Here is a 17,289-nt window from a genome sequence, read left to right on the forward strand (position 1 = left end):
AGCACCAACAATCTTGTTCTCTTTTCACCCGCAGCTTCCTGAGTTTTTAACTAAATGTCTGATTTCAGAAATCCCACATTAAAGAATGTTGTCCGTTCAAGTCACCCTTTTTCATTTTTGTCTTCAACTTTTTTCTTTCGTTCCCCAAGAATACCCGCAAGAGTTAATTTTTCTTGAAAATTCCTTTGTGGTGTTCCAGATACGAATGATCATAAACCATTCCAAATGCAGCACGTGGTGTAAATGCTGAATCGATAAAAATGACGAGGTCAGCCACAATATCCCTGACGATCGCGGTGGCCCGTTTTAATTTAGAGGGCGCCAGCTACATTTAAGCGATTCAAAGCTCCCGGAGCAAACGCCTCCGGACCTGGAATCCCTAAGACAACCCTGACTGACGCCGCTGAAGTTTCCAGACGCGGCCAGCTCTCGAGACCGACAGGAGGAGACTCCGCCTCGCTGAGCCGGGCTCCCAGTTGTCTGGGCGGCACCTAAACTGCCAGGAATTTCCAGGGTTTCCCTTCCTCGGGCGAATCACAGGCTGCACGGTCCGCGGCGCTGGGAGCAGGTGAGCGGGGCGGCGGCTCCCCAGGGACGCGCGCAGGTGCTTCGGCCCCGCCCCTCGGCCCTCGGCCCCGCCCCCTCGGCCCCCGGCCCCGCCCCTCGCCCCCCGGCCCCGCCCCCTCGGCCCTCGGCCCCGCCCCGCGCCGTGCAGCTCGCGGCCCAGGTGCCGGCGCCCAGGTGCGCGCGGTCCGGGGCTGCAGCTCCGCTCCACACCCGACAGCGGGCGCCCTGCGGCGGTTCGCGAGCGGCGGAGCTGAGCGGCTTCGCGAGTTGGGGCAGCTCCTGCGCCCGGCCCTGCTCGCGGCGAGAGCTCCGCCCGGCTCCGGCTGCCCTCCGCTGCGGGAACCGGCGGGCGCCGAGGGGGCGGACCGACCTCCGCGCGCCCCGGCGGCCCGGGGCGGGCGGGGCGGGCGAGGGCCGAGCGCCGGAGACCCCGAGCGCCCCGCGCCCAGCACCATGCGCCCCGCCGCGCCTCCTCGCCGGCGCCGGGCTCCGCTCTCCGCTCGCTGAGCCCCGCGCTCGCCGCCGCCGCAAGTCGCTGGAGAGCCGCGGGGAGACCGCCTCGGACGTCCCCTCCGGCCCGCGGAGGCTGCGGCCCCTGGTCCCCGGGGCTTCTCTCTAGCTTTACCATGAACCTGGCGCGAGCTTGGCTTTAGGAGAAATTCAGAAGCCGGAGGGCGAGTCAGTGCAATTCTTTGGTTGCCAAGGTAATTGTAGTTGTGACAAAAACGGGCAAGAAACAAATGGGGGGGAAAGATGTCTTAAGACGGTAGCTCCCCCCTCTCCCCCATTCATATGTGTTGATTTCATCTCATCCCCTGAGTGTGGACGCTGCCCATTTCGGATGCGTGACAGGTGTCGGAGCGTGTGTATGCGTGTGTGTGCAGTTTGGGACTGTAGAGGCACGAGCTTACATAAGTGGTTCGGCAAGCTGGCGTGCGGACTTGTGTGGGATGGGTGCAGGTCTGCATATAAATCATGTTCCCGGGGTTCTGGTGCCAAGCGCTCGCTGACTGGGTCCAGCGAGCACAGGGTGCGTGCTCTTAGGTGCCTCCAGTCTTAGGATTTTGTGATAGCAGGTGGGGCACCTTTACCCCAGAAGCAGACGTTCATTAAGTTCTTCTCTGAAGAGGCTCGCCCTTTTGCAGTTTGGAGGAAAAGAAAGCAAGTGGTGGTGAGGTGTGGAGGGCAGGGTGGGGGTGGGGGGGGAGGTCAGCCCTTTGGGACCTGCTGCAGGACAAGCCACGGTAAGGTATTCACGCTCTTAGGGCGACAGCTACAGTGCTTGCATGAAGACACCCTATCTACCGCCACTGTCAGGCTGTAGACGTGGCCCCCGGGGAGACAGAAAAAAGTGACCCAGAAAATTTAACGTTGTTCAGAATGGAAGCTGTTGCATTTAATTTTGTTTTTTAAATTTGATGGAGGAGGAACGTTATTTCTTGTTGAGAGGAGCGGCTTGTCTGTGTTACAAATCGAAGGTATTTTGGGGCTTGTTGGCTTGGGCTTGTTGTTCAGCATTGATCAATGCTTAGAAGCTGGGTCTGCCGGTACTTTTTAATTAATACCTTTTTAGCAGCCCCAAAGTAAGACTGCAGAAATAGGCAGCCTTAGGCAAAACCCCCACATTGGACCCTTGTCTCACCAGAGGGGGATGAGAGACGGAAGACTGAGAACTAGGCTTCTAAGTGTCTGTACGGAGTTACAGACCCAGCCACAAGTTTGTGTGCGTTCTGTCAAAAAGTGTTTGAGAGGGGACTGTTAGGTTTAGCTTCATGTTAACAGCGAGCCTCTGTAGATCAATTTGCGTAGGCAGGTGGGTAATTATATGGCGTGGGAACTGGGGGTTGGAGAAACTTTCTGAGAGTTGTACATTCTTTATGTTATTTATTATTACTAATTGATCAGTTTTGCAGTGGGTGAGACTGCTCTGTGAAAAAAAGTAAGCAGAGGACTGAGGGAAATTTAAGGCTCTTTGGCGATGCCCCTGTGTAAGTGAAAGCTTGCGTGCTCAACAGCCAAACCCAAGATAATAAGTTCTTTCTGAGTTCTCTAATACTACTGTTAAGCGAATTGTTGCATCAGTCTGGTGATCTTAGTATAAATGCTGAGGTATAATATATTATCCGCCCCCCCCCCCCCCGCAACTCATTCTTTCCTGAAAGCGTCTGTAAATTCTAGAAATGTCAGCTGTTGTAAGGTATTTTGGTAAAACAGGTAGCCGCTAGAATTTCCTCTTTCATAGTCATCACATTGGTTAACTTAACTTTCCTGCCTCATTTAAAAGGCTTAATTAACACTCACTGAATTTATTTTGCTCAGAGTTTCAGTAAAACAATGCTAGTTTTTCTTCAAGGGAATGAATTTGTCTTATCAAGTGAAACATTACAGCAGTGCTTCTGCAGCAGAAATGTCTCCTTAAATGAGACGGTTCTTATTTATTTATCTACTTCTTTATGGCTCATTGAGTAAGGTAACTGATGTAGATATTTTTTAAATGAGCAAACATTTCTTGAGAAAGAAAAACATCTTTTTTAAAGGGTATCAAGGACAATGAAATTTGCCAGTAATTTTGGATGTCTTTTTGTCCACAGGGACAGAATTTTATATGAAAGTAGGATCACTCTGTTTCTTATTTCTCTGATATTTTCCCATGCATTTTATCCCCTGAACTCCTAAGACATTGCCAGGAATTGCTGAACATTCTGTTTTGTGCCAGGGGTTAAACATCAGGGCGGTATGAGTAAGGAGCTATGTGTCACATCAACGTTTTTCAAAAGGGATGCTCTCAGAGATTTCAATAAATGTTTCTTTTAGCTTCACAGTTAGCTTATCTTAATTCATAGTGCTTTGAACCTAGGAAAGCATTTAACCTCTTCATTTTTAGTGCCTGCTGGAAGGAATGTATTTACAGAATTTCATCTTCATCGTAACATATGGCATGATATAAATAATTACTACACACACAGTATCCTGCTGTATGGAGAGAAATGGAATTACAAAATAAGGCTTCATGTTGAGTGATTTGGAGGTAACATTTCAAGAAGCAGTTTTACTTTTCTTCTTGATTACCAAAGTAATATACAACCATTGGGAAAAATTCAGAGAAATACAAAGAAAAAAGATCGTTTATAATTCTCCCCTGGAAGGCGAACCACAGTTGACACTTCTGCATACTGTATATTTTTCCAGATTTTATTCAGATCACGTTATTCATTGTATTTTTATACTTCTCTCCCCCAGCCTCCCAATTTTCAAGTCTTGTAAATGGAACTTGGATGTGTTAAAGGTTTGGGAAATTACTGCTAGTTTACTGGATGGTTTCAATAGATCAGATTTAAATTTTTGTTAGTGGTCCTTATTTTCAAAGACAGTAGTTTCTCTTCTGTTTTCTTTGAAAAGGGAAGGTTTTTTCCTTTGGGTTGGTAGTACTTGGGGTTCTCCATAAGATTTTGGGATTAAAGCGTCAGAAAAGAAAAAGGATGTTGGCTATATGTAGAGTTGGGTGTGTGTGTGGGGGGGGGGGGGCAGGTAACTGAGTTCCAGTTTCAATTTCTCCACCTCATGTGGCCTTTGGTCCATGGGCTTCTGTTTCCTCAAAAGATAAATGAAACTTTGAGATTTAGTTAATAAACTATCATACTTGTTATTTTGACATTTGATGACAATGATAGTTGTTTGAAGCAGACTTTTTCAAACACAAATGGCTGAGGTCAACCCCAGAGTTTCTGATGTAATCAGGTCTGGGGTGGGGCCTGAGAATTTACATTTCTAACAAGTCCCCAGATGATGCTGACTCTGACGGTTTGGAGACCACACTCGGAGCTAGATGATGAGCTCTTTGGGGGCAAGAATCCCTTTTTCACTTTTCTTTGGATTCATCTGCCTTGTACCCAGCAACGCACCTGCCAGTAGGACCTCAGTAAGCATCGGTTGAATCAATATTAGTTTTAAACATGGAGAAAAACTTTCTGAAATAGTCAAGATGAGAAAGATAATCATCCAGAATTTGGAACCATTAAGTCTATAGTAAGAGCAATAATCAGTCATGAAACCCAGTTCTTTAAAGTGCAAGGAAAGCAAAAGTGCTTATAAGTAGGCCGTTAAGATGAACATTAAACCTAATGAGTTATCTTAAATAGTAGCTCAGAGTACCTGCTTGAAGTGTTACAAACTGCAAAGCTTATGAATGCTTCACTGTTGCCTTCCTGAGACCTAGAAGAGGCAATTCATTTCCTGCCACATGTACATTCCCTAAAGGGTGTGTCTATGTGTGTAAATTCACTATTAATTTTCCTGGCTACCAAAGCAGAAGATCAAGGAAGCAATGGCCTAGATTCCTGCCCCCGACCCTCTCCGAAAGGTAGAGCAATGCTCCTTAGAACATGGCAAAATGGGGACCTAAGACTTAGAAAAAGCATTAACCTACATAAGTCTACAACACTGCTCGGTGGCAGCACCAGAAATCAGACCCAGGCCTGATTTCTGACTGACACCCAAGGATATTCTTCGTCACTTCCCCCTACAGACAGGACACCGAGTGAATGCATTTGATGGCTTGGAGATTACAGCTGGCTGAAATACCCCCATTACAACTTTTGGTCATCCTTGTGTGGCTGCTTTGTGACTAGAAAATTAATCCTTCTACTTAGGTGTTAGAAACATAGGGTGCAGACAACCTCCATTGGTATGGATGGAGAGTTAAAAAGCGTAAATATTTGAGTAGGAACAAAGTAGATGTCACATCACCAGGCTATCCAAGTGAGTTGTGAGATGCACGGTCTTGGCTTTTGTCAATACTTAGTAAAAAAGGAAAAGTCATCTTGAAGTTTTTGCATGGTAGAGTTCTCTTATTCATTAGTACCTGCTCTACCCAGGAAACTATTTCCTTGCCTGGAGGGATGCACACCTCAGGCAAAGCCCTCTGAGATGAGCACTGCATGAACCTGTGTGAATGGGATGAAGTGGTGACAAGCCCTTGGTCACCTGTACCAGGCTTTCTGAAGACCTGCCAGCCCCCCGAGCCCAGAGACCTGAGACTGGTGGGTCTTAAAGTCATACAACAGGCTATTAAAAACCCTGTTGATGGTGTCTCTGAACGTCAGTTTCCTCATCTACCAGACAGGAATAACCAAATGCCCCTGGAGGCTGAGTGGTTGGGAGGAAACGAGAACCTGCTGGCATGCTGCACAGAGGAGGCACAGTGACGCCAGGAGGTGGAGCCTGTCACACCAACTGCCTATTATGTAATAATTTTGATTAGAGTTGTTGGTTTGCAGCCCTGGGAGTTTCTTGGGTGTAATCTGAAACCCAGCTGGGTACAAGGAGGGTAAGGGGACAGAGGAAACAGGTCACTTCTGAATGGTAGGTGGCAGGTTTAATTAGCAAGGAAATTTACATATGAGCTTTGTCTGGAGCAGCTGCAAGATAATAGACCTCTATACTGTATTGCCTGCCGGAGTTGCCTGCCGGAGTCTTAAGGTTTTTATAGCAGCCTTAATGGGGTCCAGGTAGGCATTCAGTCTGGAGGGAGTTCAACAACACCTTATTCTCCCGGGGCTGTGTCCTTGCAGAAGGCTCCACTGTGGGAAAGGTGGGCAGAGCAAACATTCCAAGGACAAGAGGGCGTGGGGAGCCTCTGAGTGCCCAGGTCCAGCTCCTGGGTCACCAGGTGGTCACGTCCTCTCAATGACCTCCTCCAAAGTGAATCTCTTGGGAAGTCTGTATTTCAGGGTAATGGTTCCCTCTTCTGTTCCTGGGGACTTGCATTTGAGGCACTCCCAAATCCCTTGGAGAATCTGTTCCATAGTTCTAAGAGTGGATTTGAGAAGGCTCATAGAAAACAAGTGGCCCAGACACTAGGTGGAGAGGGTGGAATGGGAAAGATCTGCCTCTGCAGTCACCGAGGATGAGTCTGTTTCCTCAAGCCTAAAGGCCTCTAATGCCCACGGGAAGAGATGTGAAAATCAGAGACTGCTGCTGCCTGGCTGTGTCTCGTGCCAGATTGTGAGCCACCCTTGAAGCACCCTTGAAACACCTTGCGGTGTTTTTCGCCTCTACCCTTGGTATCTCTTACAGTGTTTGGAATAATAGGAGTTGGTGAACATTTGTAGAGTTATTGACTTGTAGAGTGGCAGCTCGAGGTGGATGAATATGGGAGGGAGGATGAACAAGTATTGGTAGAGATGCATGGACTAGTCTGGGTGCAGGTGTGTGGGCAGGTGTAGGTGTGGATACAAGGTGCAAATGGTTATTACCCCCATTCTTATTGTTTACTTGATTTTGCCTGGCTAGATAATCTTGGATTGATGATATACTGAAGTCATCATCCTGGTTTGTAGTTATACACTAATATTTGTCTCACCCACTGTCTGTGGTCTGCTTTTTTTTTTTTAAAACCATGATTTTTATCCTGGATCCCACACAAGGCCACTCACATAGTATATGCTTGAGAAAGCACTTGTTTTTCTAAATAAAAAGTCGCCTGTCCTATAAAGTTGTGAATCTGTCTTAAAGCAGTGGACTGATAATTCTCCGCACTTGTAAAACTTTTTGTAGATCACAGCCTCTTAGCAAGAATTAGGTGCTATTACTCCCATTTTATGGACAAAAAGACTGAGGCTGAAGAAGAGGTTCAACCACATGCCCTATGTGAGATAGTTATTGAGTAGAGGGACACTGGGAGATTTATTTATTTTTTTTGTAGATATATATTTTTTATTGGAGTTTGATTTGTCAACAAATAGTATAACACCCAGTACTCATCCCATCAAGTGCCCCCCTTAGTGCCCATGACACAGTCACCTCATTCCCCTGCCCACCTTCCCTTCCACTACCCCTTGTTCATTTCCCCGAGTTAGGAGTCTGACGCTGAGAGATTTAAACCATTCAGATTTAAACCTTACCTTTCAGATCATTTTACTTATCTTGGAGAGATATTAGAAATAAACAGAAAATTTACAATGAAGGATGTTAATGACAGTTTAGGAAAAAATGCATGGAATTTTATAAGTCAGATTAGGTAGCAAATAGATAACAAAGCCAGTAAGTACAGTTCGGTGCAGAGGGAGAACATTGTATGATCAGACCTAGTAGAGACAGGCTTTGAGAAATAGGTGGAAATTTCATAGGTGAAGAGAAGGATAACAGCAAGCTTTGCAGGTAAAGGTGTTGATAATTGGTGAGTAAAGCAATTATTGTTTGCTTTCAGAGTTAAGAACCCATGTTCCTGGAAACATGGGGCCTTCTGACCCAGTTTTGATAGAAATATGGTTACCAAACAACACTTTTATTTTTTTCTAAAAGCAAACCAAGCCACCCATGTGTGATGATGAATGGCGTGTGACACTGAACCTCAGGGCTGGGAAGGTATCAGGGACAGGTGAGGACTGTGTTAAAGCAAAGGGTATGTATGTGCTGCTCAGAAAGCCTTGTTGTTGCCATTCATTTTTAGTCACTAGCAACTCATTTCAATTAGAAAAACATTATGTAGATGTACATTGCCCAGTCCAAGCCAAACACTTGTTTGAGCTAGCTTTGTTTTTCATGTTTGTGACCTCTCTAGGAGAAAAGCAACTTGAAAAAATGTCCAATGTATTTTTCCCTGAAGCTGCTATGTAAGTGCTACTGTATTCAGATTCCAAACCAAGCAGGAAGATGCCATTATATCATTTTGCTGACCATACATCCTAAAACAAAGACTGATTCAGCAGCTGGTCAAAATAGAAAGGATGCATTCCCAAAGAATAAATTTATTGATTATATTTTAGATTTTTTTTTATTTTTTTATTTTTTTATTTTTTTTATTTTTAGGGGAAGGCACTTTACCTTTTAGAATGGCAGATAGTTTAGGGGCTTGGCTGCTGGCTGGCTTTTGCCGGAACCCCAGGGTCTGTGACATTGCACAAAGTAGCTCAACAGTATTGATCTGCATTCTCCCCAAATGAAGAATAGGGCTGAGAAATTGTGAGTGCTCCGAGGGCATTACTGAAAGAGAGATTGTTCCTGGAAGTCTCTGGTTCAGGCAGCGTTTAGTTGGGGTGAGGGTGGGGGTTCTTCCACCAGGGCACAGTTTGTCTAAGGTCTCTTCTGTTCCTCCCTGCTTTTCGCCTGGCTTGTCCTCATCGGCAGTAGGTCCCACTACTGAACAGCCTTTTCTAGATGATGATTAATGAGGTATGACTCCTGTTTTCGAGAAGTTTAAAATTCTGTGGGGGGAGAAAAGAGAACCGGAATGTGGTAAGACAGGCACATGTAAATGGGATGGGGGAGAGATTTACCAAGAGATTTCATGGAAGATGTTGGATGGGTGAATTGGACATTTGATAACCCAGGGCTTTGTGGCCTGCAGAGATGGGGGTGGGGGATAGAGGTAGCGAGGGTATGCTTGAGGCATTTCAGTGTAAATAAAAGGACAGAGATGAAAAAGTGGGCAAAGAATATCCCCCTCTTGAGAATCAGGTCCTTAACAACCCTTTAGGCAGGACAAGTCCATGTTAGTGAACTTGAAACTTAAGGGGATACAGGGATAAGGGAAATCTAGATGGTAAGCAATATTGTTTAATAAATATTTATGTTTACCGAAAGTAAAGAGAAAACAAAGTAGATTGTGAGTGACGTTTTCTTCACATTCTGTTGGTAATAGAGAGTGTGTCATGGTGAATTTCTAGTTGCTATTTTTCTAAGAGGTCACTCCCCTGCTGAAATGCTTGTAATGGTTTTGCTTTATTAGAGTCAATACACAATTCCTGTGCAAATAAATGAGTACTTACTTCCCTGCACGGTGTCAGGCTGTCTGTCCAAACATTCAATACCTTTTAGACTTTCCGACTGAGAGCTTGACCGCTGACTCCCAGATCTTCCTGTGGCTCAAGGGTAAAGTGGATGAATCTGGGATAAACCTCATTTAACTTGCTTGGCAGAACTGATTAGGAAGTTCTCAGATGTCTCACCCCAATGCGTAGGGTATTTAGCTTCGTGCCAAAGCATATGCTGTCAATTCCAGGTTTTCATTTCTTTGGCTTCCTGTAGCTTTCAAAAGCTTCTCTGCAAAAACCGCTTCCCCTGCCTGCCATCTGCCTTACAACCTCCCTCCCCCACTTTACAAAAATCTGTGCCTAAGCCCCAGTTTCTTGTATTTTCTAATCATCCATACCAGGAATGACGTGTTGGCTATCAAATGTGTGTTTGGGAGTAGATTGGTTTAAGTTGAACTTGGCTTATTGGTAATTCTTGGATGGGGTATGTTTCCCGAGGTTGAGATTGGACATGCTGTTGGCCATAGGAAGATGGACAGTGATTGGACAAGACTAGAAATTCAAATTGGTCCAGTCTGTTGGGTACTTGAATGCCACATACATACATAGTGGTGGGGGTGATAATGGAGATTCAGGGCTTTCTGGCTTATAGAAAAAAACCTGAAAGAACTGAATTAAAGCAAAATTTAAACCAACTCAAGAAAAGGAATTTATGTGACTCATACATCGGGGAATTCAGGCATGGCTGGATCCAGGGACTTGAATGGGACTGTCAGCATTTTTAACTTGATACCTCATTGTCTTGACTTCTTCCTATGGTGACACTAGAGAAAAAGAAGATGGTCTCTCATGTCCATCTACTAATATCCTTTTCACACTGTCCCTCACATGAAAGGGGTCTTCTTTTTTCCAGTGTCCTTATCTTGGTCTCCAGGAAGGATCCTGATTGGTCCCGATTGTCTAACTTAATCCAATTAGTATGCCCAGTGATACAGCATACTCTAACTGGGATAGATCATGGGCCCATCTTTCCCTCTAAGAAGCAAATTCGAGAGCAAAAAATATACTGGATAATAAGAAGCAGTAGCTGTCTCAATCTTCTAACCTGGTTGAAGGACTTTGGGTTTCATTTACTAGACAGTAGAATGAATGCAGAGTATTTCAGCCACTATTTGAAAATTGTGAGATACTTTGTGTAAGAGTTGGAAAATTTCATTATCCAAAATAAAGCTTTTGAATAATGTGAAACATTCCCTCAATTGTGTGTTTCTAATCTCGTTTCGCTTCTCTACCAGCTTTCTCATTCAAGGATTACTGCTTCTGATCTATAGCTGCTGCACAGATGCCAGAGCGAGTGTGTCTAATGGTGACAGACACCACCTCTGGCTCATCCACCATCCCTGCAATCCTGCAGCTCTATCACTTTTTGCATTGCTATACCTGAGATAGCTCAGGTGCCCCTTGAGAACAAGAGATGCTGTATCCTTCTCCCAGAATATTTGCACTATTCTTCTTTAAACATACAATTTTAGAGGGTAAGACATTCAGACATTCACAGAAAAGCACATAAATCATTGCTCAGTACATTTTCAAATAGTACATACATCCATATTTTCACTCCCAGATCAAGAGAGAGAATATTACTGTTCCCCTGGAAACTACCTCATGTACCCTCCCAATAATTACACCGTCTCTTTCCCCCATTGTAACTACTAAACCGACTTCTAATACCGTGGTGTTCCAATTTTGAAAGTAGATGAAATATACATGGAACTTTAGATATATGTATATACCTCCTTTTTTGTGGCTTCTTGTGCACATTATTTGAGAGAGTCCTCCACATTGTGATGTGGAGCAGTAGTTTCTTTTTATTGCTGTATAGCAGTCCACTTTGTAACATTTTCCAGATGGTTCATTCATCTACTATTTGTTGATGGGCATTTGGGACATTTCCAGTTTAGGGCTACTATGAATAATGCTGCTCTAAACTGTTTTGTGTGTTTTTTGGTGTACATGTGAATGCATTTCTGCATGGTATACCCCTAAGACCGGATTGCTGGGACTGCGGTATGTATTTCCAAATTTAGTAAGTTCTTACAAAGAGTTTTTCTTTAAAATTTTTTTTTATTATTTATTTATGAGAGTCATACAGAGAGAGAGAGAGAGGCAGAGACATAGGTAGAGGGAGAAGCAGGCTCCATGCACCGGGAGCCTGACGTGGGATTCGATCCCGGGTCTCCAGGATCGCGCCCTGGGCCAAAGGCAGGTGCCAAACTGCTGCGCCACCCAGGGATCCCTACAAAGAGTTTTTCTAAGTGGTTGTACCAGTTTATATTCCTGTCATCAGTTTGAGTGTTTCGGTTTCTCTACCTACTTGTCAACACTTGGGATTGTCAAACTTTTAAATTTTAGACATTATGGTGGGTATGTAGTGGTGCTTCATTGTGGTTTTGATTTGCCCTGGTGACTAATGGTGTTGTGTTGTGTCTTTCTAATATTTTTTTGGTCACTTTTGTTTTCTTTTATAGTCTCTGTTCAAGTTTATTGCCTATTTTAAAATTGGATTGTCTTTTCCTTATTGATTTGTAGGAATTTTTAAAAACAAATCTGAATACAAATATTCTACCCAGTTATATGTATTTAAAATATCTTTTATTATTCTGTGGCTTGCCATTTGACTCTCTTTGATTAGGAGATCTTGCTATAAGTGTAATTCAACTTGCTAACCTCTTCCCTTATGGTTATCGTTTTCTGTGACTGCTGAAGAAATGTTTGCCCACCCTAAGGTCATGAAGTTATTTTCCTATTTTGATTTGTAGAAGCCCAATTGTTTTGCCTTTTACCTGTAGGTAAAAGATCCACCTGAGGTTGATTTTTTTTTACCCATGACATAAAAAAGAGATCCATATTTATTTTGTTTTCCACATGTATATCCAATTAACCTCCTATGCTACTTATTGAAAAGTCTCTTCCACAGCTCTGAAAGGTCATTTCATTATAAATCAGGTGATCATTTATATGTAGACCTCTATCTGCTTTCTAGCACTTTCTATTGTTCTATTTGGCTATTCTTATTCTGATACCACACTGTCTTAATATAGCTCAATAAGGAGTCCATATCTGATAGCATGTGTCCAGTTTTGTTCTTATTTAAGGAATGTCTAATTCTTAGACATATGCATTACTCTACAAATTTTAAAAGCCTCTTTTGATGGGATTTTGATTGGGACAGAATTAAATCTCTAGCCCAATTTAGGAATAAACTAATGTCTTTTTTTTTGGTTTTATTTATTTATTTATTTATTTATTTATTTATTTATTTATTTATGAGAGAGAGAGAGAGGCAGAGACACAGGAGGAGGGAGAAACAGGCTCCATGCCAGGAGCCTGATGTGGGACTCGATCCTGGGCCTCCAGGATCACGCCCTGGGCCAAAGGCAGGCGCCAAACCAGTGAGCCACCCAGGGATCCCCTAATGTCTTTTTTTAAAAACTAATGTCTTTAAAATTTTGCCTCTTTCAATTCATTAATGTGGTGTATCCCGTCAATTATTTAGATCTTTCATCTCTGTTCTCCATGTGGTAAAGGTATGGCACATCTTTCTTCAGATATATAGTTGTAGTATTTGAAGTCAGTTGATGCTATTATAAATGATAGCATTTTAAAACATATTTTCTGGTTGTTAGTCTGTGGGTATACAGAAATACAGCTGATTTTTATTTATCCAATGACTTTCCTAAATTCACTTATTAATTCAAATAATTCTGTGTAGATTATTATGGAATTTCCATGTACACAATCAAACTACCTTCTTCCTTTGCAGTCTTCCCTTCCTTCCTTTCCTTTTATTTTCTTGCCTGTTGTGCTGGCTTAGACCTCTATGATAACACAGAATAGAAGTGGTCATAGCAGGCAGCCTTGTCTCATTCCTAATCTCAGTGGGAAAGTTTTCAAAGTGTGACTATTAAATATTATGGTTGCTATGTTTCATAAATACCCTTTATCAGGTTAAGCAAGTTCCTTTACTTTCAAAATTGGCTAAGAGTATTTTCATGGATAGACGTTGAATTTGACTACATGCTTACAGAGTAGTTGCATGGAATATCTGGCTCACCTCTGCACTTCCCTTTTCTTTTGGATCTTGGTCTCACATGTCCTCTTTGCCTCTCCTTTTTCAAATATTATCTGTCTTTTCTAGTTCTTGAGGGTTGTTCTGTAATAAGGTAGCCGCCCCCCCCCACCCTGTAGGAAGTGGTACATGCTAATTGTACTGTTTTTGTCTTCCATCAAATACAAGTAAAAGTGTAAGCAGCTCTAGAAACCTATTCAATTGTTATTTCTTTGACCTATATTGCTTCTGCCTGATGAGCTTCCTGAATAGATCTTTTTTCTTTGTTTGTTTCTTAAATCTTGCTATCTCCAGAAGAGAAAAGGGTATTACTGCTGCAGCAAATGTAGGCAGTCTGGAGTCATAGAATAGATGCACTTGATATTTAAATGCCTAGTTTTGGGGTAAGAAGATACCTATTTTACCTGTTTTAAAAAAGAAGAAAGAAAAAGAATCAAGGAATATAACTGACATTCTTAAAAAAAAAAGCCAATAGGAGTGCCTTTCTTCTTGGGTCCCCTGGGAACACGCACTCCTCTTTATTTCTTAGTCATCCCCTTCTTGTGTATAAAAATTGGCAAAGCTTCTCTGTCACTCCTACTTCTTCCCTGGCAGTGATACAGTCTTTATCATGTGAAATCAGAGAATAATAAGCGTTGCTTCTGCAGTCCCTATAGTCAGTAGTATTAGACACAGTGATCTTAGAGCTCATACTAATAAAATGTAAGTTCTCTCATGTGGGAGGAAAGATCCTTGGAACCTGAAGACCTAAATTTTAATGCTGCCTCTATTACTAACCAGCAAGATGACGTTAGAATATGATTTGATCTCTCAGACTTTGGGTTCATCCTCTGAAAAATTAAATGATTGGGCTTGTTCAGGAAACAGGAAGTTTTTTATGAAAAGGATCAAAACAGTAAATACTTTGAGCTTTGTGGGCCATATGGTCTCTCTTGCAGCTACTCAACTCTGCTATTGTAGTGCAAAACCAGTACAGACAATAAGTAAACAAAAGTGTTTATTTATAAAACTTTATTTATGGACACAGAAATTTGATTCTTGTATAGTTTTCATGTGTTAGAAAGTATTCCTCTTAACTTTTTTCAACCTTCTAAAAATGTAAAAACCAGTCTTAGCCCACAGACCATACAAAAACAGTCAGCAGGCTAGATTTGTCCCCTTGGCCGCAGTTTGCCAACCTTTGAACTAATTGATTGCAAAGCGCTATTCCAGAGCTCTGTCTTAGGCCTTAATATACTAATCTCTCTCTCTCTTTTAAGATTTATTTATTTTGGGAGGCAGAGAAGTGGGAGGAGAGAGAAATCTAAGCAGACTCCCCACTGAGTGTATAGCCTGATGAGAGGCTTAATTTCAACACCCTGAGATCATAACCTGAGCCAAAATCAAGTTGGACACTCAACCGACTACACCACGGAGGTGCCCCTGGTATGCTAATCTTTAAAAAAAGTATGTTTTTTTTTCTTGTCCCTTGAACGTTCTTCAAGAATGTCTATTCCTTTCTCCTAAATCAATTAAGAATAAAAAAGGAAAATATTTTATTTTCCCTTTATTTCTTCCTTGATGGTTCTTTATTTTTGTAGACCCAAGTTTTTGACTTCTATAATTTTCTCTGCCTAAACTAGCATTTCCTGAAGGGCAAATTTACTAGTGATAAACTTACTCATTATTTATTTGTCTGAGAAAGATGATTTTTCTTTTCATTTTGAAGAAGAATCTTACTAGATGTGGAATTCTAATTTGGCGTTTTTCCTTTCAATATTTTAGCTATTTCACTCCACTCTCTTGCTCTTCTGTGGTTTCTGATCAGAAGCCATCTGTGATTCTTGTGCTTGTTCCTTTTAAGGTAAGAGTTTTTTCCCTGTGGGGTCTTTTGAGATCTTCTCTCTTTGATTTTTTGCAATTAAATATATACACCTAGGGTTTTTTTTTTTTTTTTGAGCTGCCCCAAGGGCATACACCTAGGGTTTATATAAAATATATATATAAATATATATATATATATATTTTAAATTTATAGTGATTTGTGTTATCTGATATTTCTAGTTTGTGGTTTGTGGTTTCTAGACCTTCCTAGATTTATTGGAATCTTTTTAAATTTCAGAAACCTTGGAATGTTCTCAGTTATTATACCTTCAGATATTTCCACTTCTTTCTCTTTCTTCTCCTGGCATTCCAATTACACTTATGTTATACCTTTGGCTATTGTGCCATAGTTTTTGACTATTCTGTCTCAGTTCTTAAAAATTTCTCTCTCTCTCTCTCTCTCTCTCTCTCTCTCTCCCTCCCTCCCTCCCTCCCTCCCTCTCTCTTTTCAGTTTGGAAAGTTTCTATTGACCTTCAGGGTCACTGATTCTTTCCTTGTCCATTTTGAGCCTACCAATGAGCCCTTGGAAGGCATTCTTCATTTGTTACAGTGTTTTTGACTTTTAGCATTTACTATTTTTTTTAAAGATTTTATTTGTTTATTCATGAGAGAGAGAGAATGAGAGAGAGAGAGAGAGAGAGAGGGAGAGAGAGAGAGAGAGAGAGGCAGAGACACAGGCAGAGGGAGAAGCAGGCTCCATGCAGGGAGCCTGACGTGGGACTCCATCCCGGATCTCCAGGATCAGGCCCTGGGCAAAAGGTGGCGCTAAACCACTGAGCCACCTGGGCTGCCCCTAGCATTTACTTTTTTGAGGGTTTTTTTTTTTTTTTTAAAAAAAGAGTTTCTATCTCTCTGCCCTCATTACCATCTGCTTTTTCTATCAGAGCCTGTAGCATATTTAATCACAGTTATATTAAATTTCTTGTCTGATAATTTCAACATTTGTGCCCTGAGTCTGGTCCTGATGATTGTTTGTCTTTCAGACTGTATTTTTTTCTTGCCTTATATATGTCTTGTAATTTTTTTGTCAAAAGCCGCGCATAGTGTATCCGGTAGTGGGAATTAAGGTAACTAGGCCTTTCATGCAAGGTTTTATTTAATTTGGCCAAGAGTTGAGCTGTGTTTAACTGTGTATAGCTGTAGCTGTAGGTGCTAGAAACTTCAAATTCCCCTCGTGTCCTTGTTTATGTATCCTCTCTTGACATAAGAAGTCCTCAGAGAGTTTGTGCCTTGCAGATGTTTGGCCTATAATCCATTGTTATTATACTAGAGCCCTGTTGGTGTGGTGCTAGGGGATAAGTGAGGAGGAATATTCTATCATCTTCCAATTAAGAGCAAGAGTGGAGCAATTTCCCTTTAGTAAATATGGCAACACTTCCTCTATTGCAAGAGGAGGGAAGTCAAAGAACATGGTGGTTTAGATGAAGGTGCCTCAAGATGAGAGACTTGCCTTTTGATGGCTTCCATTTCTTCAACGAATTTTGAAGTGAGCCTATCAACTGAGACTGTGTGTGAAGCTTGGGCAAAAAGAGTACATGAGCTAGCCAATTCAGATAGGGAGACAGCAAACTCGTTGGGAAAACATCTTAGATTTGACAGGCAGTGTTGACTAATTTAAAGTTTGTGCTCATGAATTTAAAATATAGCCAGTCTGGTTGTGTGATTTCTTCCTCACTCCCACCACAAAGAGTACACCTGCTTGGGTGTGAGTTTAGATGTTGAGATATGTGGATATTATATGGTGGATATTATGGGTCCATCAGCATCAGAGTTTTGCCTGGAAATCTGCCACAGAAAGGGCATATTGAGGCAGTTGAGGATGTTTGCAAGGGTGTGACTATGAGTGGCTAAAATGATGGGACTACTGAGAGAAGGATGTGAAGGCAGAGTGAGGAGGAGTAGTAATGGAGGGTAAAAAAACTTATGAGTTCCATGGATTAAGTGTCTAAAAAAGTTTGAAAAAATGTGTGCAGTGA

At 42.3% G+C, this 17,289-nt stretch overlaps 1 protein-coding gene across 26 annotated transcripts in view; it reads left to right on the forward strand.

Annotated features, from left to right (window-relative positions):
* Positions 1-362: 362 nt before the first annotated feature.
* The window catches only part of RGS6 (regulator of G protein signaling 6), a 544,783-nt gene continuing 527,856 nt past the window's right edge, over positions 363-17,289 (forward strand). For 7 of the 26 annotated variants that reach the window (XM_026008524.2, XM_026008530.2, XM_026008531.2 and 4 more), the window contains exon 1: positions 869-1,271. The gene's annotated coding sequence lies outside the window, so the exon portion shown is untranslated. Of the gene's footprint in view, positions 569-868; positions 1,272-1,476; positions 1,744-1,808; positions 2,046-17,289 lie in introns of those variants that run through there. The other 19 variants (XM_072761912.1, XM_072761919.1, XM_072761924.1 and 16 more) reach the window with 8 other exon arrangements.

This window comes from Vulpes vulpes, chromosome 6 (genome assembly GCF_048418805.1).
Source record: "Vulpes vulpes isolate BD-2025 chromosome 6, VulVul3, whole genome shotgun sequence".
NCBI lineage: Eukaryota > Metazoa > Chordata > Mammalia > Carnivora > Canidae > Vulpes > Vulpes vulpes.